Raw genomic sequence first — 24,012 nt, 5'->3', positions numbered from 1 at the left:
ACACCTTTCCCAACAGTACTCTGTAGATACAGAAATGAATTCAGAATACTGAATGTTGGAGTCAGTGGGAATTTTGTAGAATATTTTTATAGGAACATTCTCTACCCTGTAAGTAGAATAAATATTTAAATTAAAGGTTATTAATGAATGTTTAGGAATATTTTAGTCAAGAATATTGCATGCTGACACAGGATAGCAAGAAGATATTTGACTTTTTCTTGATTACACCACTACTGTATGTACAGTAGCAGTGATGTTCTAATATGTAATGAATTAATATAATTAAAGTAATAATGATACTGGTAATAACAATACAAGATGGAAATGAAATGTGTAAAATGTACAAATGTCTATGCTTTTTAAAACATTAATTATTCATTAATGAGAAAATTATTATTTGAAGCAGCTATGACATTCCTTTAATAAAATATACCGCATTATATATTTTGACTACAATGTATTTTTGTGAGAGAACAGATTAGTGTTCTTAAAAAAACAGTACAGTAAGGAGACCAATCGTAGGAACAGCGGGTGTGCTTTGACAAAAGTGTTCTGGGGATGGACAGGAAAATTAGTCTGCGATATTGAAGTCCTGAAATTACCGTGATAGAATTGAGGCAAGAGAACAAGGTCACAACATTAAAAGGCAGCCAGCAGAAGATGAGCAGAGAGGACACAGTTGGGAATAGGGATACTCAATGTGTTCAGACATGGTGGAGGGGAGGTCTTTATAGTTATACAGTACAATCTGTCACTTTGTCTTTATTAATATCTAACTGTGGATGTATAGCAACTGTGCTTTTTGAAAACAAAATGAGATCACAAGCATTCCCAGCATTACAATGGAGTAATGCTGTCCTGCCTGGATCTGTCTGCCAATAGACTAGGATGGTCTGTAAAACAATGTTTAATGTCCATATAAAGCACAGGACAAAATATAATTCTCAAAGTGTGTCAAAGAAGTAGATCACAACAAACTTACCATCCAAAACTTCAGAAATAAGGAGATTATTTTAGGTTTGCAACTGAAGTTCTTAAACTTATTGATGAAAATAGGGTGTGGCTACCTAGACCTTTTCTGTTTTAGTGCATTTACTTAAAATGAGAAATTCTGTGGTAAGGCCTTTAAAAAAGAATTGTGGGAGCAACTAGCTTCAGGACATTTTGGGAAAAAGAGCTCATTATTAGCAAAGCACCTTTAATTAATCACAGAGAATCTGCTTTATATCCCCAAGCTGACAACTGTGTCCAGCTGACAAGAAATGGCAAGGAATTCCGACACTGACATAGAACAGATGTTGGCAGATCACCCAGTTTTGTTCCAAATGAAATGATGGCAAACAGCCAGCAATCTGAAATGGATTACTATGAAATTATATATTTAAAATAAAGAGCTACGGTTGTTGCTTTGCAGTTTCTACATTTCTTTTGGAAAAGAAAACCAAAAATGCTCAGTAGGCTTACAACTAGGCTTTAAGGGGATAAAAGCTAAAACAAATATATATTATATAAGGAGGGAGTAATGAATTGCCTTCTTTATTCACATTGCCATTTTGGGGTATTAATTATTGTTTAAATTTCTTGGCCAAGTACTGTATCTTTACTTGCACAGGAACTTTAGCACATGAAACTGCAATTAAGGAATGGAATTGTTGTACAGTATGATCATGTCTTCTAAATTACAATAAATTGTTTCTGTGAGAGGCAGTCAATTAAAAAAATATATATTTTGGCACTAAAATTACCACTCCCATATAAGAATGAACACTAACAAAATTGTCTATCACCTTCCATTAGCACAGTAAATTTTAGTTATATACTGTATAGGAAGTGTGTACATAGCAAAACATACAGAAAGAAGAGGTTATATAATATTGCATCAGATATCAGTTATTCCTTCAGTACAAACAATTTGTGCAACCTAAAATAGATACCCGCCCCCACTGGTTAGGGAACATTAAGCAAGATCTCATTCTGTATTTGTTGTTAGAAGCTAACTGGTCCAAGGATCTTATCCAGCCATTTTTGAAAGAACACAGGGTATCTGCTTCAACAACATGATTCATTATCTTGTTTTTACTGCCAAAGCTTTGTGAAAAGGTACATTTTTTAATAAGGTAAAACTATATAAAGTAAAATATGTAAATGCACACCCTGATAGTTTCCACTTGTATACCCTGGTTCTATAGACAATAAAATCTAACAATAGTGTAACGAGTTGAACTCTGAGTTTAAAAAGCAAAGGAGAATGATGCAAGAATGTCAGTCTTGATGGAAAGAGACATTAATTATCTGTAGCAGAATCTAATCTAATCTTCTCAACCAAAAGAGTCAGGTAGGAGTTACAATCTTCTGATCCCTTACCACTTGTGCCAGTGGTCCGCCATCCCTAACAAAATACACACAGAAGTGCATTTAAATCTTTATAGGGGTAAGCAAGTCAGCTTTCATAAAATAACGTCCACAAGTGAGCCTGCCCTGCCCTCTAAGCAGATGTTAATGAGGAGATAGCCTGTAGCTTCCAATAATACCCTGCCTGCTGAATTTTTAAAGGAGACTTTTAAATATTTACAGATATACTGTAGAAATTGCAGCTACTTACAAGTTCCTTTAATGCCCAATACCAGATAAGTTTAAATTCATCCAAAGGTAAAGATGGGTTGTAAATCTCTCCCCAGTCTTGTTGCTGCTGTGTTGCTACAGTATATATGCTTGTGCCTCTTTTTAAAGACAACATTAGCGACCTAGATTGACCGGCTCTCAGTTCAAGCCAACAGGAAAAGCAATTGCCCGCCACCATCTGTGGCACAGGCCAGAGGGAGAGATTTCAAACAACTGTCCCCCAGGTCATTGCCCCTGCGACCTCTCCCTTGGTAAGATTCTGCAAGGAGATCAGTGAGAGGGCAGTGCGACACAGATGCTTGCATGAAAGGTATGCATGTTGGGGTCCATAGGACTGGGGCAGTAACAAAGTTCAGAGTCTTTATAGCTGCTGCACCAATAATGGTCCTTCTCAGTACATTCCTCCGAGTGGCACATGTGGTCCCCACACCATAAGGGTGGCATTCGGAAGGGTCAGGGGCTGAGGTCTAATCAATGGTGTTGCTCACTGCCAGTCCCTGCTGGTGCTGGATGGATGGATCCTGTTCCCTTTTCTTCTCCAAAGCACCTCTAGGTCTTGGATTGATTTCAGGTCTACTAGTCATCTTGATCACATCGGCTGATTCCAGTATCTGTTTCAGTCTATCATGCAGTTTTTTTTAACAGTTCAGTAGTATGGATTTTACACCACAGTACAATCATGAACGAACACCAATATGTAACGGGCTCCAACATAAGGGGTCTGAGCGCATTAAAACCTCACAATGATTCAAGAACAGCAACTGGAAACTCTTTATTCATGATCCACTCAACACAAATAAACTCATCCAGCTTCTAAAACAATCCAATTGCAATCACCACTCTATGTATCCTTTATGTACAGTAACAGACAGTATGTTTAACCCACAAGTGAGAATTTTCTCATGTAAATTCTAAACACATCATACATAATCTGATTAATTAGCTAATCACCACACATTGAGAGTAGGTACCAATAACTGAATCCTGAAACATTCTGTCAAAGACCGGCTGGAAAAAGTGCATAAGAGAAATTGTATTTCAAGGGTATCCATCCATCAGCCCATCCATTTTCTAACTTCTTCATCCAATTCTGAGTTGCGGGGGAGTTGAAGCCTAAGGGTATCTATGAAAAGTTAAATTAATCTAGTTGGTTTGTAATGATGGGACAGTTTCCAATAAGTTTACAAGTTTCCAGGAGGAATGTGCCAGGCCCAACTTTGAAAGGCCTGTAGCAGTGGCCACCAAAGTGCCTCTGCTAATTGTAAGTAGACTCACTGGGTAACAGTTAATAATAACATTAGTTGTGAAGAGTTAGCATCTACAGTAAATTCTCATACGAGCTTAACTAGTGGTGATGTTATTAAAAGATCTTTGGGGGTAGTTGGGATTTTGGGAACCAATCAAAGCACATCATTGTCATGGGAGCCGGTCCTGACTCCCGTGAAATGCGTAATGAAGACCCTATGCGGCTAGAGAAGGACAAAAGGGAACACATGGCTAGAATCAGGATGGGATGACAGACAGGGGAATGGTGACAGCAGTGATCCGGTGCTGGGGGGGTGTAGTCATCTAGTCCAAAGGGAAGTCCAAAAGGGGAATCAGGGCGCAGTCCAAGGTCCTGGTACTGGGAGATCCATCCAGACGAAAACAGGGAAAAGGGATCCAGGAACATAGAAAATAAAACTATAACGGAGCAAGGCGCTCCAAGCCCTGGTCTCAGATGGTCAGGACGCCTAGGGATAAGGCCTTGTCCTCAGGCTTCTCCTGAGCCCTGTGGATAGGTGGACCATCAGATGTTCGTCTTCCAATACTGAGCCACGAAAAGCGGAGACGCCCATCTTAAATAATAAAAAAGGTAACAAGACACAGGTGTAGGAACTTAAATTAATGGGAAAAAGGGTAGGAGTGCCCCCTAGAGAAGGGAAGATGATCGTGGCAATCATTTGCTGATAACCAACAAGCTTTGTAAAAAAAATAATGATTACTATTTATATACAAATAAAAACTAGTCCTTTTGATTTAATATGAGAGGGTTGTTTTAGTTCTTGGTCTTCTTATTAATTTAGATTGTGAAAAAATGCAGTAGAATTTTTCTCTGACTCATCCTCTTATTATTTTTAATACTATTCACTCCTTATCTTCCCTGAACCGCAAAGTCCAACATTCAAAATTAACTTTTTAGCCTGAATTCCATAAAGAACTAATTCAATAGTGAGCTGATAACCTAAGAATATAAACTGTGATCTAGGAAATGAACCAAAACATATGACACCAGTATAGTGTCCTCACACCTGAAGAAGGCTCCACAGCCGAAACGTTGTGTTTCCTTTCTTTTCTTTTCAGCATGGAATAAACCTGTTACCTGTTCCTTGACACTAGTATACTCTGTTTTTGAGAAAGTTATAGAAGAATATTACATAAGCCTCTTTCACAGAATTACTGGTAACTTAAATCCTATAGATTTTAAGTCCATTATGTTTTTAAGGAGATGTGGCCTGGCTATCAAAATAAAGTATAAATCTTTGTCTACAGCTACTGTATATGTCCAAAAAACTTGTATCCAAAACTTTTCTTCCAGGTGGCTTGTAGCTTCTCACAAATGTCTCACGAGTGGAACATAGTAACCATCGTGCAAGCAGCCGTACTAAACAGCAAATCAGGTAGAGAAGTGGAGAATCACTCCAGCAATTCAATTAATGGAGAAGTTTAGGAATAGTAGAGTGTGCAGGCCTATTGTACTGTATGTAGAATTCAGTTAGAACACCTGGGTTAACACACCAACTCTTACAATGAGTACCATGGGATCTTTAATGACCAGGTCTTGTAGTCATGGTTTTGGTTTAATATCTCAGTTAAAAGATGTTACTTCCAAAAGAACAGTGTCATCTATTATTGTGTTGAGTAATTGGTTATTGTGAATTCTGGTCCAGGTGGAAGAATATGAAACTGGTCAAATAAGCTGAAATAATGGTGCAATAAAGAATATTAAAAGTAAAAGAATCATTGTCATAACCTAAAACTGTGACATTCAATTAATCTACCCTTTTAACCACTGATAAATGCAGTACAGCAGACGACTTCTGGATTTACATGATACTCCTTTTTGCTTCACTCCTCATTTACTGGATGAAGTAGTGGAGTCAGACTTAGATCTGGAGCCCAGCTGTAGACAAAATTGACACAGAAATAAAAATTGTTAATGGCTAGTCTGTTCATAAAAGTATCTCTGGTTGCAATGTGTGGAAAACAGTTACAGAACTTGTTAGAGGACTGAATTTGAAAAACAGAAGCTTTAAAGAAATTCACATTTATGTTATCACTATATACTTTACCATCAGTTTATTTTATGTTACTGAAATGCTCTTAGTTTAGGATCTACAAAGGAGATTAGTCAGTTCAGCTATGGCCACAGTGGCTGGTGAAGAAGTAAAATGGCATTGCAAGCAGAAGATTAGCCCCTGGATTCAAAGAGAAGAATATTGAACTTAATCACAATAATCACTTTAGACATTGGCTGTAATATTGACCAGTTTGGTATTCTGTGTTTAAGTACAACTGATGATTCACGTATTGTATTTTTTATAAAATTTCAGGTCAATACTTCAGGTCCTCATTTTTGAAAAGCATTTATGTCAGTGGATTATTAGTTGGGACTTATTTGGGACATAAAGTAAGAAAGGACATTAAATGATTAAAATTCAATATTGTGATATTACAGAAAGTTGCACAACTGTGAAGAAGTGTCGTCTTAGCACAATTATTGCACCTTCTGGCCACTAAAATAATGTTGTGAGAAACAAACAATAGAAGCCCCACAACTCTCGGATATTCATTCCTTCAAATATTTTCATTCCAATCCTGTAGTAATACATACTGTACCTGTGTCTATATACACATCAATTATGAACATATACTGTACCATACTGTATTAAGCTGCATTATATTAATTCAAACAGTATCCAGTTATTATTTTTACCTCTGTTTCTTCTAGGTGCCGAATATACATTTTGTACCATTGTTGTTCCAGCTACTGATTAACACATTTTTAGTATTAAAATATTGCAGTTGGTTGACGGAAATGCAGATGGTGATAAAATATATATTATATAAATTCAGCTTGATTTAGAGTCTGAAGTGTGGATCCACTCACATCATCCACTGTCATAAAGAGCATCCAGAAAATACTACCGTCTCCATGGCAACTAGCTCACAGTGCTCATAAACTTGATAGATTGTACTTACCCTTGCTGTGTATGCAAAAAATAAAAAAAGAGTGAAGAGATGTTCTTTATTTGATAGCTGGTTGCTTTTTTGAAATATAATTTCCACCCAGGAGAATCTCTGACTTTATAAAATCTGAATTAGTCACTCACTTCTGATTATGATACAGTACAATAATGTCTTGCTATGCTTAAGCTTACAGTATTCAGATGTGAATGTTGTACTGAATCCAGCAGGGAAGTCACAAGTGGTTGATTATTTTTTTTCTGGATGGTAAATCCAACTTCATGAATCAAATGTTTTTCTTCTGATTTTCCTTTTCAGAAGTAAGTATAGCCAGAGTTGTCCAATATCATTTTTCTTTGGCCACAAAAGCAATATGAAATTCTTGATGGATCATGGTGGTGCAGTGGTTAACATTGCTGATTTGCAGCACTAGTGCCCTGGGTTCAGTTCCTGAGGTGCTACTGTATCTTCATGGAGTTTGTATGTTCTCCTGTGTTTTTATACTGTAGGTTGGCTCCAGGTTCTCCATTTTCCTCCTATAGTGCAAAGACATGCTGGTAGGTTAGTTGGCTTCTGGGAAAACTGGACCTGGTGTGAGTGTGTGTGTTTGTGTCTGTGTGTGCCCTGCATTGGACTGGCATCCCAACCAGGATATATCCTGCCTTGTGCCCATTGCTTGCTGGGATAGGTTCTGGCACCCTGTGACCCTCTATTTTATAAAGCAGCTAGAAAGTGGATGAATTGTTTTGTCTGCACAGTCTGCAAAGGACTGAAAGAGTCCTTTGGTACTTTACCTTGTCAATTCTGACCTTCAGCTATTCTTTGCCCAGCTTCCATGGTGAGAATGAAAGGTTGTACTGCAATGCAGCATGTAGTATTGTTATATGGTGGCGTGTAAAATGATTATATTATGCTGCATACAGTAGCATATGCATAGCATGAAATAGCTTGTTGTGCTTCCCCCAGCACCAGTGCTTCCCTGATTACACCAGCAGCAGCAAATTTCTTCTCCTGACAAAAGTACATGAGTACATGACTCTGTGTTTAAATAGTTCATACTACAGATAGATGTAAAGTATTGAATAGGACTGCTTTCATAAACCTCTAAAGGAGCTAATCCTGTACTCCTTCCTCAATGGAGTCGTGTACAGTCTGGCTATCGTATTTTATATTTGTTCTACATAATACTGTATCTTACCACAAGAGTATTTTTACTACTGGATTCCATTTCTGTATGTAATATACACTTACAATGGACATCCCACTTGTTAGTGTTGCACTGCATAGATTTTATCTGCAATGACATATTTCAGTGGTGGTTGTGCCTTCCAAGTCAAACAAATACAAAATCAGTTTGGGAATGAGGTTTAAGATTTGTAATGAAAGGCTGAATCAACTTTTTGACCAGCTTGAAAGCTTGCATTATTGGAAACTATGAATTGAAAAAACGTGTTTCAGAGTAGCTTTCTTTACATTACATAATGATATAAAGGGATGTTCAGTATTTGTTAGAGTATGAATAATGCAAAATCTTACTCATTTGAAACCCTGTATCTGTACTGTCTCCATTCCTAATGTCTGATGATTTCTCCCTGCCATTCTGTCTGTACTGCACAAAACACCTCTGCATTTATTGAAGTTTCTAACAACAAATTCAGTAAGGTCAATTTAAATTTCAATTTATTTGATATTACTTAAGGGTCTTGAAGATAAAATAAAATGTCAGATGTGATACTTCAGATAGAAATAGTTATTAGTTTTATTTGAATGTTTAATTTGCTTGAGGTTTATACTGAGCATGGTTATACACTAAGTCAAGAATGCTTTGTTACTGTCAGTTTATATTGTTAAATGGTTTATTAATACAAATATTAATTTAATTTTGTCTGGTATCCATTTTACTGCCATTTCCTCTTGTTACAGAAACATAAATTTTATAAAGAATTGTATTAACATTTCCTCAAGCTGCACTTGGCAACACATTTTCTAAACTATACTTTTTAGCAAAACATTTTAACAGCACAAAATTCAAAGCTCTATATCACTTAAACTGACCACACAGACCCATAAATTTTCTTCTTTCCACTGTAGGTATTTGGCTCAGAACCATAAATTAAAATGTTCTCCTAGGAAACATAAATAACAATGATTAATTCAACAGGTATACACGGTAAGATTTATTGAATTAAAATTTTAAAAGCATATTTTAAAACTTCTTCAGTTCACAACAGGTATTATAGAAAGTTGTGAGATGAAAATGTCTTAAATATATAAATCATTTCTCACTCACAAAAAAGAAATCTTTTTTACCTAAGGATAAATTGAATAGGGATCATTTGAATTTAAGTCATAGAAATCCACAGAACACATTGAAATGGGGCCCCAATAACTTGGGAATCTGTCAATGTTCCACAGACAAGGTATCAGACACATAAGAATGCTTTTCAGAATTGTTTTCTAGTATATCAATTTCAGAAAGTCAATTATCAATTATCTGTTATCTTAGACTCCACTATCCCATTTTCTCCAGGTCTCTGCATAATGGAAAAAGCATATCTTGTGGCCCCACCCTCAACTTCCTCTTTGATCTTTTGCACTTGCAAAAAAAATAGAGAAGTGAAATGGAAAACATATTATTAATTAGCAGAATTAATCTAATAAAATCACTTTTAATATCACAGAAAAAGGTTGCTTATTCAATGTTATTGCTGGGTGTACTGAATTTGTCGTGGGGATCATCACTTTTTGTTAGCTTCCAGCAGTTTTTCATGTTCAAGGGGATTGTGGTGTGAAACAAAAATGAAACTATCCCAAACCGCAGCTCATAATGTGTTAAATTGTACTATAACAATTGAACAATCATAGTTGTGTTCTCCAAATCATCTCCACGGCACGCTGCCAAGCTCAGAAATCAGTCTTTTCCGTGAAACATCCTAACCCAGAAAGATGCCTTCTTCTTGTATCACAAAAAGAGACACTCACTTGTACTCATGTGTTCTGATGCAGTGTGAAAGATTAGACAAGCAGCAATGCACAGGGACATAAACAGCAAGAATCATCAGCTTTAATAACAGATTACACATAATGCTGTAATATTAATAGACTTTCCAGGTGACTGTGTCCCAGAGTGCCCATGTGTGATGATGCAGCTGCAGTAGTAGGTACAGTACTATGGACTGAGTCTCGAGTCTTATTTATTTTTAGTAATAAATATTCTCTTATTAAATTTTATTTAATAACCTTCTTAAATCTTACAATGCCTACAGCACCAGAAAATAATCTTCTGGCACATAAATGTGAGCTGAAGTTTATTTGATAAATTATGGACCATGGTTACAGTATTTATATATGGATGGTTAAACATTTCAATATTCAAAGGGTTTAATCTGCATATTTGTTTTCTAATGTGTGACCACATCGCTTTTTGGTATATCTCAGAGCCCCCCAAAATAATCGCACTGTATAATCTGTTATGTAAATTTGCTACCAATGTGTTAGTTATTCATCTATCCTATTTACGCATTATAATATTCACACATTTAATAATCTTTTTAAATTCACCAATCTTTACGGCACTGTATGTATTCCTACACACCACATTCAATCTGATACAGAAAAGCAAATGCATGCATTTGCCCTGTTCTAGACTCTGGAAGCCCATACAAGTTATAAATTCCATTTTAAAATTCACTTTCGTATTCCAGCTGTTTGAATTTGCGGACATAGGTTTTCATTGTTTGATTATATTATTGTACCTTGAGATGATGTCTAATGTATTATATGCAGTAAAAGTTATTGCTAGGGTTGTTGTTGTCAAAAAGGGATGACATTTACTAAGGCTAAGTTTTTTGTCTGAGGTCCTGTCTCTCTGTGGTCATTAAAAATCCCAGGGCGTTTCTAGAAAAGAGTAGGGGTGTAACCCCGGTATCCTGGCCAAATTTCCCATTGGCCCTTACCAATCATGGCCTCCTAATAATCCCCCATCATTACTCTGCTCTCCTCCCCACTGATAGCTGATGTGTGGTGAGCGTTCTGGCGCATTATGGCTGCTGTCGCATCATCCAGGTGGGGCTGCACATTGGTGGTGGTGGAGGGGAATCCCTATTACCTCTAAAGCGCTTTGACTGTAATGTCCAGAAAAGCATTATATAAGTGTAAGCAATTATTATTATTATTATTTTAAAATCAATATAAGCATATAATGTTAGCTAATAACTTAAGTTTACAAAAAGTGAACATGTCAAGCAATAAACATGGTTATAAACTGGATCCCCAATCATCCAATCCTATACAATTGAAAAGAAATAGTTTTTTCTTTGAATTTATTAATTTTGGTGTGACCTCCCTGCAGATGTATAATTTTTTAAATAGGAATCTGTAAGTCAGTTTAACTTTGTTAAACGTGCTGTTAAAAGTTGATTGGATACAACAGGAATTCGTCGGTGAACGTGCATCACTGATGTTTGAGATTATTGACATAATTCCTCCTGAGAAATAAATAAAAGCACAATTTAATTAGCTATTGCCCTAGTTTAAGCTTGCTAATTAGCTTTACTGGCTCACAGCACCGGGGTCTGGATCTAGGCTCTATCTGTGGGGAGTCTGTATGTGTTTGTGTGGGTTTCCTCCAGGTGCTCTAGTTTCCTCCGACAGTCCAAAACATACAGCACTGGTAGGTTAAATGGCTTCTGGGAAAATTGGCTCTAGGTGTATGTGTGTCCACGTCTATGTTTGTTTCTGTCTGCCCTGCGATGGACTGGCATCCAGTTCAGGGTGTACTCTGCCTTGTGCCCGTTGCTTGCTTGGATAGGCTCCTGCTCCCCCTCAACCCTGAATTAGAAGAAGTGATTGGAAAAAGGATGAATAGTTGAATAAGAGGATTTGGATTCATAATGGAGAAGATGCCTGGGTTTGCTTTACTCTGAATTAAAAAAAGAACTTGGAGCTCCAATGAACCATAGTCTTCTCAGTCGTCAGAACTACTATTATAATATAAGGTATGCAGTCTCTCAGGTTTTTAGGTTACCTCTCAGGTTACATACTATACAGTAAATGCTGAATCCAGGATTTACATATAAATCTAATAATGTGTGATAAAAAGTGAAGCAGAATATTTTGATGGAACGATTGCTTGCATTTTTAAGTAGCAGGCCTTGGTAATATTTGTGTGGAAAAACAAAACGTTTGCCAATACAAAGGAAAGAACCAGAACAGTGGGAGTTTTGTCTTGACTTGTCAGAAAATGGAATAGTCATCTGACCTACGAATATGGCTAAATTAGGCTTAAACAATAACTGTGATGGGATGCTTGTGTTATGTTGTGATAAATACCATAGTTTTTAATTCAAACAGGCTTTCAGTACAGTAAATAGAGCCTGGAACAGAAGGATATCCTCTTATGTGTGGTTCCTCCTTGCTTTTGACTTTCTAGTGGACAAAGTTCCAGATTTTAAAACAATAAGATCCCACCATAAGACTAAATGACAAGTAGTAAATATGGATTTTACTTAATTTGCATTATACCATTATAATGTTAAGGATACTTTGATGCATGGTTTATATATTCTTTATGAGGAGTGGTGGACTGCCTTGTCATCTTCGTCTCATTCATTCATGAGAAGATTTATCAGTTCCATTAATAAGTGTATTAAAATGTACAGTACATGTAGTAGATGTAGTAGACTGTAGTAGATGTACTGTAAATGCCTTGTGATAGAATATTGTAAACAACTTCGTTCTTAAACAATAAAAAACACCTAAAATATATGTTTTTGACATATTTATTATCTTGAAGTAACAGTCAGGTAACTGACTGAGATTTAGGTTTATACAGTATATTAAAGGACGATAGAGATCTTCAAACACTGTGACCTCTAAGCTACAGTATATACAGAGACAGGTAGGACCTTGGTGTTAATAAATCATCTTTTTTTAAAAGGTCTAAATGCCCATGTACAGTAAGTGTGTACATGATGAATGTGTAGAAATATATACTGTGTATACTGTATCTCATTTCTGAACATCTCTTAGCACTACAGAATAGCTGTTTGTTTAAAATCCCTTCCAAAATGTGTAAATTTTATACTTCTCAGTTTCAGAATCCATTCTGATATACTCTTTTTTTAAAAAGCCTTTATTTAACCAGATTAGTTCTTGAAGGAAGAATTATCCAATGACAACCTGACGGCTCATTTACACATTTGAGTATTTACTGGAGGAATTTAAGTGAAGCACCTTGCTGAAGGGTATAACAGCAGCATCCCATCCAACAGAGTGCAGAGCTTTGCCACTCCTCTCACATACCATAGCGAATGATTCACAAATATTTAATATCAAATTGAGCATATTTTCAACTCAATAAAACATTTCACCCTTCTGATTCAGACTTAACAAAAATTGTAAAAAAAGTCCTTGTACCTCTCATATTTGTGAAAAGATCACAGTACAGAAAATACCACAAGCTAGAATTGAGTTTAAAACGCAAGAAACACCAATGCTAACTGCAACACCACCATGCCAGTCATAGTCTGTCTTAAATAAAATATTCTTGATAATATTTTACCAAATATTTTTAAATGTCATGCTAACAGTAAAAAAATAAAATAAAAATAATTGCACACATAGATTTAAAAACAAGACATTTTTTTTACTTCACATATTGTTTTATTTATACATGGAGCTAAGTTGTGTTTTTAACACTTCTCAGATTTAAAAGGCAGTAAACCAAAAGCATTTTTATGAATGAAAGTGTTTGTAGTTGGTTGCACTTAAATATAATGTGCTGTTCATTAAAGTACCTTTTTATGTTGCAGGACATTTTTACGGTGGGTTTGCAGTAGTGGTGGGCCATTGAAAATGCTTTTATTGAAAACTGAACTGGTTAAAACCTATCCAAACATAACTGACCAGTGACACAGTAATTAAAATATCAGGTTATGGTGTCTTTTAAAACTGGCTGAGAAAAAATGTCTCACTTCAGAGTCAGAAGGTGAGCCCTGTGATTTTTTTTGGTGCTGTGTTTGTAGTTAAAGGCTTGCGTGCGTGCATAGAGTTCTGGGTTAGTTTTTCTAATTACCAGGAATAAAAGCAGCTTTTATTCAGCAGAAAGTTGAGAACTCCATAGGGAACTGTTTCCAGTAAGTAGCTCTCAGGCCTGCGATCACTGCAAAGGCCTCACTGGGTAACACACGTCTCCCTGGATACAGACAAGCTCGGAAAGCATATCTGTTACACAGAGGAGTATTTTGGCCTTCACGCTGTAAAAGAATTTTACTGTTTGGGTTTTTTTAAAAAGTGCAAAATTTGTATCCTTAAGTGGATGTGAACTCATAGCTAGGCCCATGTGATTTTTTTAATGTGACAATGAAAAATAAAGTATACATTATGTTGAACAATGTAAGTAAATCATTTTCAAAAACTGTATTTTCATCTGTTCATGTAAATGAGAATCAAAGGGCTGACTAAATGGATTATAACAGAAAATTTATTGAAATAAATAATACATAAAAAATACACCATATGAGTTGTAGTTGGTCTAGAAACTAGAATATACAGTATTAGGAATGTTGCATTCAGTTCTGGTCTCTACACTGTAACATGGTTGTAAGAGCCTTAGAGAAATCCATATAGGAACAGACAGACCCACTCAATAACCTAAAGCTAAGAGTTATGGTGACAAGATGAAAGAACATAAACTTTCCAGACTCAGATCGTAATTGACAGATCTGATGAAGAATTACTAAATTTGTATAATGAATACAAAATGACACAAGAACTATTTTTAAGTTAGGTTCAACTAACAGAATTGGAAGGACTTGTTTAATGCCAATTTTATTCTGAAATTGAAGACATAAAAAATATAAAACCCCTTTAATGAATTAGCTTCACCACTCTTCAGCTTTCAGCTTTCTGGCACACTCTGGCTGCTGTCACATCATGCATCATCAAGGTGGGTACTATAGTATACACTGGTGGTGGTGGAGGGGAGTCCTGTAAAGCACTTTGAGTGGAGTGCTAGATGATGATGATTATTATTGTTATTGTTATTATTATTGCTGTCACATGAGTGAAGCAGTGTTTAGTTTTTAAGTATTGATCTCCACTGATGTACAGTAGCAGTTACTGTAAGTTTCTAGTTAATACAACTGCATGTCTTTCAAACAGGTTATGAAAGATCACAAACTTAGTCATTCCCAAAGAAGATTATCTTTGCTCCTGGTTTAGTATTCAATTTAATTGTGCAAGATAAATAATAATCATGATAGGATGTGAAAACAATACTTTCAAGCTATGGTATTTATATTGTCACAGTTCTTTTGATCTTCTACAGCAGTACTCTATTATAACGTTCCATTTCTTACATGAAATTGAACACCAAAGGTATTTAATGGTGTCTATAAAACAATATATAGCACAGATAAAATCCCAAACTTAAAAAATGTATTTATCGGGCAGGTGAAATATAAATAATTATTTTAAAAAGCTAGTTTTTTTAAGCATTTCCGGTCTTCATGTTCCCTTTTTTTCTGACAGAAGGCCTCTTTCTTTATTTAGAAAGTTCTGTTTAAAGTCTAGGTGTAGCTTATTTTTCTGAAATATAAACATGGTGAAATATTAGTCTACACATATACACAACGGCATTGTGCAAAGATTTCCATTAAAGCATTTTAGCAGGAAAAAGGTATGTTTTTTTAAAGTTCTTGGAATCACTTCATGTTCTTTTTTCCAGATGTAGTTCATCAGCTTGGTATGTTTTATATGCTCAGTCAACACACACCAGGGTCTTTGTGTAAATGCTGATGAACATCTGATGCTTCAGAGTATTAGCTTTCAGTCCTTCTTCCAAAACTTGTTTTACCTCCTGCAGGGACAAAATCATCCTATGTTTAGCTTTAATGTTGGTTGGATGCCTCATTTATTTATATATTATTTAGAGGAGGCAGTAGGATGAGTCTGAGAGGTCAAAAGGAAATGATTTGAACAATATAAAAATGTACTGTAAATTCAGAATTTACCATAACTGACCAGGGTATATATAGAATAATTATTGAAAGTCAATAAATAAAAAAACATTGATGTTCAATTAAGGGAAAAGGCATTTTATGTTGGAACCAATAAATGTAATGTTTTTATTGAAATATAGTTTGAGTTGCAGAAAAGCAATCCAATGAAGGCTTTTTCTTGGTGAAAGAGAAACACTGCAATTACAGTATGTGAAGAAAATTGTATAAGGCAGTATCTTTATGTGCAACAGAAATGGGAAAAAAAGATCACATGTCAGAGGTATCTATATAAAATATCTCTCCATAAAACTTTACATTCTTGTAAACTAGCTGACCAACCTAGACAACAGTTAATGCAAGGAGATTAGCTGGTTTGGATGACTCTCTGGGAGTGGTAAACTATTGTTTAATTAGCAGAATTTACATCTACTTACTTCTTATTCAGAATCTGAATAGAGTCTTTGTAGACTCTCACAGTGGATTTGCCCTGGCATACTGGCTTCTCTGTCCAAATCGATAAAAATGTGCTATTATGAAATACTACCATATCCACTACTAATAGGGCAGCACGGTGGTGCATCCATTCTGCACCTGGAGTGTTATCTGCATTTATATGTTCTCCCCATTTGTGTGGCTTTTCTCCCACAGTCCAAAGACTGTGGTAGATTAATAAGCTTCTGGAAAAATTGTCCCTGATGTGAGTGTATGTTTGCCTCTTTCTGCCCTGAGATGGACTGGCATCTTGTGCCCATTTTTCGGGCCTGTCTCTGGCTCTCCCATGACCCTGAATTGTATGAAGCAGTCATAAAATGGGTGGATGACAAAAATAAAAAATAAAAATAATAAAACTGTTAAGCCAGTCTTTACAGCTGATGTTAGAAGGGCTGTGATCCTCTAGTTCAGGTTTTATGTGTTAATTTCCCATGGCAGGCTGAGTGTGCATAGTTTGCACATGTTACATCCCCTCCTCATGGCAGAGGGTGGAAGTCGGAAAATTTCTGGTTTCAAAAATACATTTCTGCACTACATATCAGCTCTTCTCTCCCCAAGAACATTAACTTTCTTCTTACCCTGGAGGCCTTTCGTTTTAATCTGCACAGAATGTACTTGGCCGTCCAGGTGTCCCTGGAGACCCAAAGAGCTTTTCACAATGTCAGCTTGTCAAGAAGACTAACTCTGTACAAATCCCATCTCTGTTCTTTAATTTCTGCAGATCCTTATTAAAGTTCACCTTGCCAAAAGTTCTGCAGCATTTTGTTTTCCCATGGTTACACCATACGTATATGATACAGCAACCAGACCAGAAACAAAGAGAGAAGGGGGGAAGAAAGGAGAACAGTGCGGGTGAAATTAGGAAAAGAGAGAGGGACGGAGAAGTGGGACAAAACTGCTGCAGTTGCTCAGAGTGTCTGGAAGGCTTGCTGACATTAGGAGACCTGAAAGAGAAATGCAGACGGTGCGGTGGGGCATAGAGCTGCTTGTTTTCAATGGAGGGTTGAAGAGGCGAGAAAGCAGCTTTGGTCCTGGATGAATGTGATGAAGGTATTGTCCCAGCAACGCTGAATGCAAAACACGTCCATCCACAATGAAGAGCAACGCAGAGCGCTTGAAAAGAAGCAAAAGTGTGAGATTAGAATTTGACCTCCTCCTGAACTTCTGTTCAATAACACCATTGAGATACCAGAAGAAAATTAGTTTTCAACGATAACATCTGAAAAACAAACTGATAAATCATTTTTTACTAAATTTCATTAGAAAACATGAATTAATAATAGTTTACCATGAATCAAATTGAACCTTATCTGCTCTTTATACAGTATATCTTTATCAACAAAGAAGAAAACATTATGCCTGAACTATCAGAGTAAAAGAACTGCCTGTTCTGTTTGGGTCTTTGTGACACAAAGTACCAGAAGGAAAATGTGTTTCATAAAAGTCATTTTTAATTTTATTTAGACAACTTATTACTTTAAACAGGATCTCACATTATGTTTTGTCCTAAGTCAATTTTGAGCCAGTTGAGTAATTTCTTTAGAACAACTCATGTAACAAAGAATGGTTGCACATACTGTAGTGTACATTTCTGATAAATGTTACCTACCAGATATTAGCTGTGTATTTTCTCCATTGATGCAGAGTATGTACTGCATAGGTTCAATTTTATGTGCAATATTAGCACAAGGCAAAAAGTTGTGCATTTATGAAACTAGGATTGAATAAAATTGCAGTAAGACATAACGTTCTAAACTCAGAATCAGAGAGTAACCTTTATATGGCCTTTTAACATTAGCATTTCAAATTAGTTTTAATTATTTTACAGACTGTAAGAATGTTTTAATAAGCATATACAGGTATATTATATGTATATTCAGTTAGCTATAATTTATAATCGTGAAAACAATTATGTAAGTATTCATTTTTGGAAAAATCATTTTTCTGCCTGAATCTAACACTTGACTTCATGCTGCCAAAATGCCTGTATGGATATTATAACAACATAACAAATCTTAGAAGATCACAATTCTGTAGGTTATAAAATATCATGTTTAGTCATATATTTGCGAAATGCTAATTGTTAGAGGTTCTTGAAAAAAATTCCACCATTATTTGAATTTTTATTGCCATCTTCTTCATTCCATGGTTCATTGATAAGTGCAAGCCCTCTCTATCACCCAAAACTCAATTGCATAGATATGACGGTTATGTGGGATGATACTCCATTAATTATCTTTAAAATTAACTCTGCCTTAATGTTAAAAACATACATTTTTACTGTTCCCTAGGGCAAGTTTTTTTTGCAGCTAAGTGTTTTGAGTCCAACACAACAAGAGCAGCAATCACCTGCTATCACCAATCACCAGACTATCACCAGCAAAGAGTCAGAAAAAACAACATTTGTTACTAAACCTCCAAATAAAAACAGTATGTTAAGACTTTTTCAAATAAAAATGTATTAAAAGTGCTAAAAGTTCTTTTTCACCTTAAAGAATTTAAGATTAAATTTTTTAATACTTTAGAATGGGTCCAAGATTATATGTTGGTTTTCCTAGTAAGATGTCTACCAGTTTGTTTGCTCTTCCAGTCACCATGACTATGTGGTATTGCCCTATGGTGATGCAAAAGCAGAGTAACATACAGTCAGACAACCATTTGCCTACTTCAACCTGCTGAAATCTGTTCGTTAAAAAAATCTCAATCCCATTTAATTAAATTACCATTTAACTTGAAATTATTTTCACACCAGAAGAGTGGCTAAATCAGGTTAAAAGCAGATTTTAACACGTTTATAAACCATCTTTAACAAAGTGTGTATTGCAATGTCTACTCCATTCCTTTCCCTAGCTACAAACTGTAGGTGATCCATAGAGTCCTGTGATATTGTTATAATATTTCACATTACTTTCAAAAGTCTCCTGACATTTAATAGGGAAAGATGTGCCACTTGCCTTTTGTTGTTAGCCTTACTTGGACTAGCACTTTTAGTATGATTTCTTCCACAGAGAGTAGTTTTTTTTTTTTAATTTAAAGACCTTTGTAAAAGCAGAATATAAATATTACATAGCTGATTCAGACAGCATTTAAGAACCCTGCCACAGATATTACCTGGTTATGCACTCTTTCTTTAAATGGATCCTCCTAAACTTCCTACACACCTCTACTGTGTCAATCTTAATGAACGTAAGCTTATGTACACTGATATCTTAATACTAAAACAGGACTGCAGACTAGTGGGATGATACTTTATACACACATCAAAGACAAAGGAACTGGTGGTAGATTTCAGGAGGAAAAAGGTCAAACCTACTCCTGTCTACATCCATGGGAGTGGCGTGGAGATGGTGGACTCATACAAGTATTTGGGAGTCCACATTGACGATAGAATGGAATGGTCTAAGAACATCGAGGCCATCTATAAGAAGGGACAGAGCCGACTTTACTTCTTGAGGAGGCTCAGGTCCTTCAATGTATGTAGTAAGATGCTACATATGTTCTATCAGTCGGTGGTAGCAAGCGCCATTTTCTACGCAGTGGTATGCTGGGGCCCTGGGATTAGAGCAGTGGATTCAAAAAGGCTGAACAAGCTCATCAGGAGAGCAAGCTCTGTCATTGGGTCTGACCTGGACCCCTTGGAGGTAGTGACTGAGAGGAGAATGGTGTCCAAACTAGAGGCCATCATGGACAGCATCTCCCATCCCCTCTAAGACAGGCTTGTAGAAATGAAGAGCACGTTCAGCAATAGACTGATTCATCCACGGTGCGACAGGGAGCACTACAGGAGGTCATTCTTGCCTTCTGCCATAAGACTGTACAATGCATCCACCTTGCGTCTGGGCAGAGGCAACATTGACAGTGACCTGTTTCTGGACTGAACACATCTACACATCTACTGCTACATCTGTTCTCTTTATTTTCCGTTTACAACCGTTTTTTGTGCAATATATGCCAGGGACCTGTGCAATACATTTATATTTATATCTATATTTACATCTATATTTATATTAATATGTGTGATATGATTTTTCTGCGTACTGTTCTGTTCTAGATTGTTCTTTGTGTGTCCGGACTGTGAGTAACTCTTTTAGTGCACCCCTCACTGTACTGATTACAGTATATTGTATGTATTGTACTATTATTATTATTGTATCATTCGTTACACTGTGGCTGTGTTGTCTGTGTAAAGCTGCTGTTGCACTGCAATTTCCCTCACGGGATCAATAAAGTATCTATCTAACTTCAGTTTGCAAGCTGCAGTTACCTACCTGAGCCCAACATTAGGAATTAGCTGAGTGGTTTATTCCAGAGGCGTCTGCAAGTCTCCAATTCTATTCTGTGTCAATGCCAATTTTCATCTGACTGGCTCCAGGAGTCATGACATTGTGAATGTGCTCATTACCACTTCATCATTCAATGATAGTTAAAGTGATCTTTTTATGCTAAGAATTTTTGTACTGTATCTTGCAGACTAGTGGGATGATACTTTATACACATATCTTTTTGCAAATAACTGCCTTTGTTTTTGATAGGCTACTAGGTCTCCAGGACACAGATGGACAGGACACAGATGGACAGAACCCGTATTGTTTCCGGTTGCATTTAACCCTTTTACAATATCTCCATTATGTGGGCTGTTAATGTTAAATAAGTATATTATATCTTCATTGGGAGATTATAAGATCAACATATCAATGTAATTAACAATAGGACCACTATGTTAGTCTATTTGACATGTTTCACTTTTGATATTTACATTACTCAGCATTTGTGCAGTTATTAGTTATTGACCTTTCCTAGCTATACAGTGTATAACAAACACCCTATTGAAGTTTAAAGTCTTTTTTATTCTAAAAACAAAGCCTACACAGGCTGAGGCCTTAGCTATTTTTCAGAACTACTGAAACTAGCCTGTGCTGGACATAGAAAAGAAGAAAACAGTAGTAGTGTATTATTTTGCAAATCAGAAGGCATTACAGGCAAATAAACCAGGCAAATTTGTAAGCCAGATTTGAAAGGATAGTACAATTTGGAAATTATTCATCCAGTATTGATGTAGAAAGTGGGAGAGACTAAGAGCATGGTACTGTATGCCATAATCTCCATGTAGAGAAAATTTAATACAAAAATTATTATGATAGTCTTGTACTAGACAAAATTTAAGAGAAAATAAAATATGATCTCAAGATGACACCTTTGTAAACCCCATGCTCCCCAAGGACACCCCTGATTAAAAAGGAGTATCCCAGCCTATACCCTTTTTTTTCTGGAAGGAAGGCATTTTTTATATTTTTTTATTTCAGTGCATTTTACTATACATAACAACTGGCAGTGTGTGCATTTTACTTCCACTAAATGCACACATTTGCTCCTCACTTCTCTCAGATGTTTGTCTCATTCTAAGCACATTCAATGGTGTCATGCCTCAACAGTGAGCAGCTCGCAGGCATCTGTTCCCCCAGGTCATGCTAGAGTCGCTTGTCTGTACACCCCATTCTCTTTCAATCTTCCAATCAGTCCACTCAATAATCTAATTAAATCCCTGCTATTTATATATGTATAATACCATTTTTTGCCACTTGATCGGTGCTCTGACTTTGTGAGACATTCAGGAAGTGCTGCACTTCATATCTACTCTTAGGAATGCATCAGCATGAAATCCTGAAAACTTGAAGAGAATTCTGACACCTGACACTTGACACCTGAATCTTATAACCTGGGAGTCTAAAACCTATTCAGCCTGAAATCCCGCACCCATCCTGTGGTGAATCTTTTCAGCTTTCCAGTGATCAATCTTCTTCCCTCTTTTCTCTTCTGTCAAAACCCAGTCTAAACTCCTCTTCTGATCAGCTCTCTCCAGCTGTCCTCTGCTTCTGTGACCCATCTTTCTCCGCTGTCTGCTTAAAATCACAGAGCCCCTGCACTTGGGTTACTGTTAGTATTTTTTCACTACAGCTATCAGCCTCGTCAAGCCACGGTGTAACAAATGTAGTCTTAAATAAATGTTATGAAACAGGTCAAAAGCTAACCTTATAAACTTCCACTCATCTACTGTAAGTATGAGTATCATGGTTCTAGCGCACCTGTTTGTACTCTTTATCTTTAACTTTTCATATCACACAGTATACTGTATACTCTCTTTAGAAGTGTTTTTTTTTTTCATTTACATTGAGTTGTAGCGGCGAGGCTTACTAAAATACAGGAATTAAGTTTGCTGCTCCCTTGCCAGTCCCTCTCTCCTTCATCTCAGTGGTGCTTGATACAGAGAGGCCATTCCATTTGGTTCACAATTAAGGTGTTTTTCTAGCTGATAGAGTGTCCTGATAAGGAACAACTCCCAAGACTGAGACACATCAACCACCCTAACAAATGGCCATCTCTGGCACCTCACTATCTGAGATTCCAAGGGAAAGTCTTATTCAAAGTTGTTTACAACTAGTCAGAGTGCATTGTTACTCATCATCAGCCAATCAGAAACTGGTAGGGCAGGTTAACCCCACGTGGGTCTCTGATGCCCATGAAACTTTCAACCAACCAACAACCGCAGTTCCCCCAGGTAAAACAGGCCGCACAGAGTGCCTCCGTGCGCCTCCTGGACATTCTCAGACTCAGAGCTCCTCCTGAACATCCTCAGACTCAGCTCGGACCACCATGTAACGGCCAGTGTGTCCGAGTGCCAGGACTTTACTTTGTTCTAAGAGTCGAGAACGGAGGTTTCTAGCGCGTAGCCAAAGGATCCATCCGAGGTTAGCCCTTGTGAACCCACAGCGAAAGCTCACCTGATCAACAAGTGAACAGGTCGGAACTATGGACAGCTGAATCTAAGTATTCAGAACTAGCGCTCCATCAGGAACGAACCGGTCTTCTTCCTGACCTGCTGGGACCCGCAGTCACTTTTCTCCTGTGCACAAACTTTGCTAGTTTCAGCCAACACTAACTAGCTGGTTTTCAGAGAGCATCAGCAGCGCATTGCAGCAGGAATCTCTCCCACCACGTCGCAAGCCACACTGAGCACTGCCTGGCACCGAGCCAGAGAGCGCCGATTGGACAGCAACAAGCCTGCCACTGCTTCCTTGTGTCTGCAGGAGATCTGAACCCACACAGATTGGATGAGTATTCAACTTTCTGCATTACAGCAAGAGAATTCAATTGTTACCTCAACACCAGTTGATATCAATTTAATTCCTATGAGTGATTTACTTGTTTTGAGTATCTAGTGTAGAAGTTGTAATCCAAGTTCATTTACGAAACGGTCTAAATGAATGATATACTGAATGTATGTCCCTCTTGGTATTTGTAACTCTTCGTGACTGAATATATACCTGTTGTATTCTGCTAACCCTCACGATAAGATCTGTTATGTTTATATGCACATTTTATGTATTAATAAATGTATTCTTGTGTATTAGTATCTGTGTGTGTGCGTTGTTTGAGTTATCCCGCAAGGTTGATTCTAATACCATCAAAAGAATCATTTTGTGACTTACTGCTACAATTAATAATTGTCCCAGTTAAACACAAAACCCCTACATTTACTGGTGCCTCGTGAGAGGATGCCTACAGAGTTCAGCCGTGATATTTTTTATATCTCTTGCTTCTTATTATGCACTGCCTGATAGAACCATATTTTCTTGCTGTTGCAGGGGTCAAGGAGGTCAAGCTGCATTAA

This window comes from Atractosteus spatula, chromosome 3 (assembly GCF_055471065.1).
Source record: "Atractosteus spatula isolate fAtrSpa1 chromosome 3, fAtrSpa1.hap1, whole genome shotgun sequence".
In the NCBI taxonomy this organism is placed as follows: domain Eukaryota; kingdom Metazoa; phylum Chordata; class Actinopteri; order Semionotiformes; family Lepisosteidae; genus Atractosteus; species Atractosteus spatula.
Note: the sequence above shows the minus strand (reverse complement) of the source record.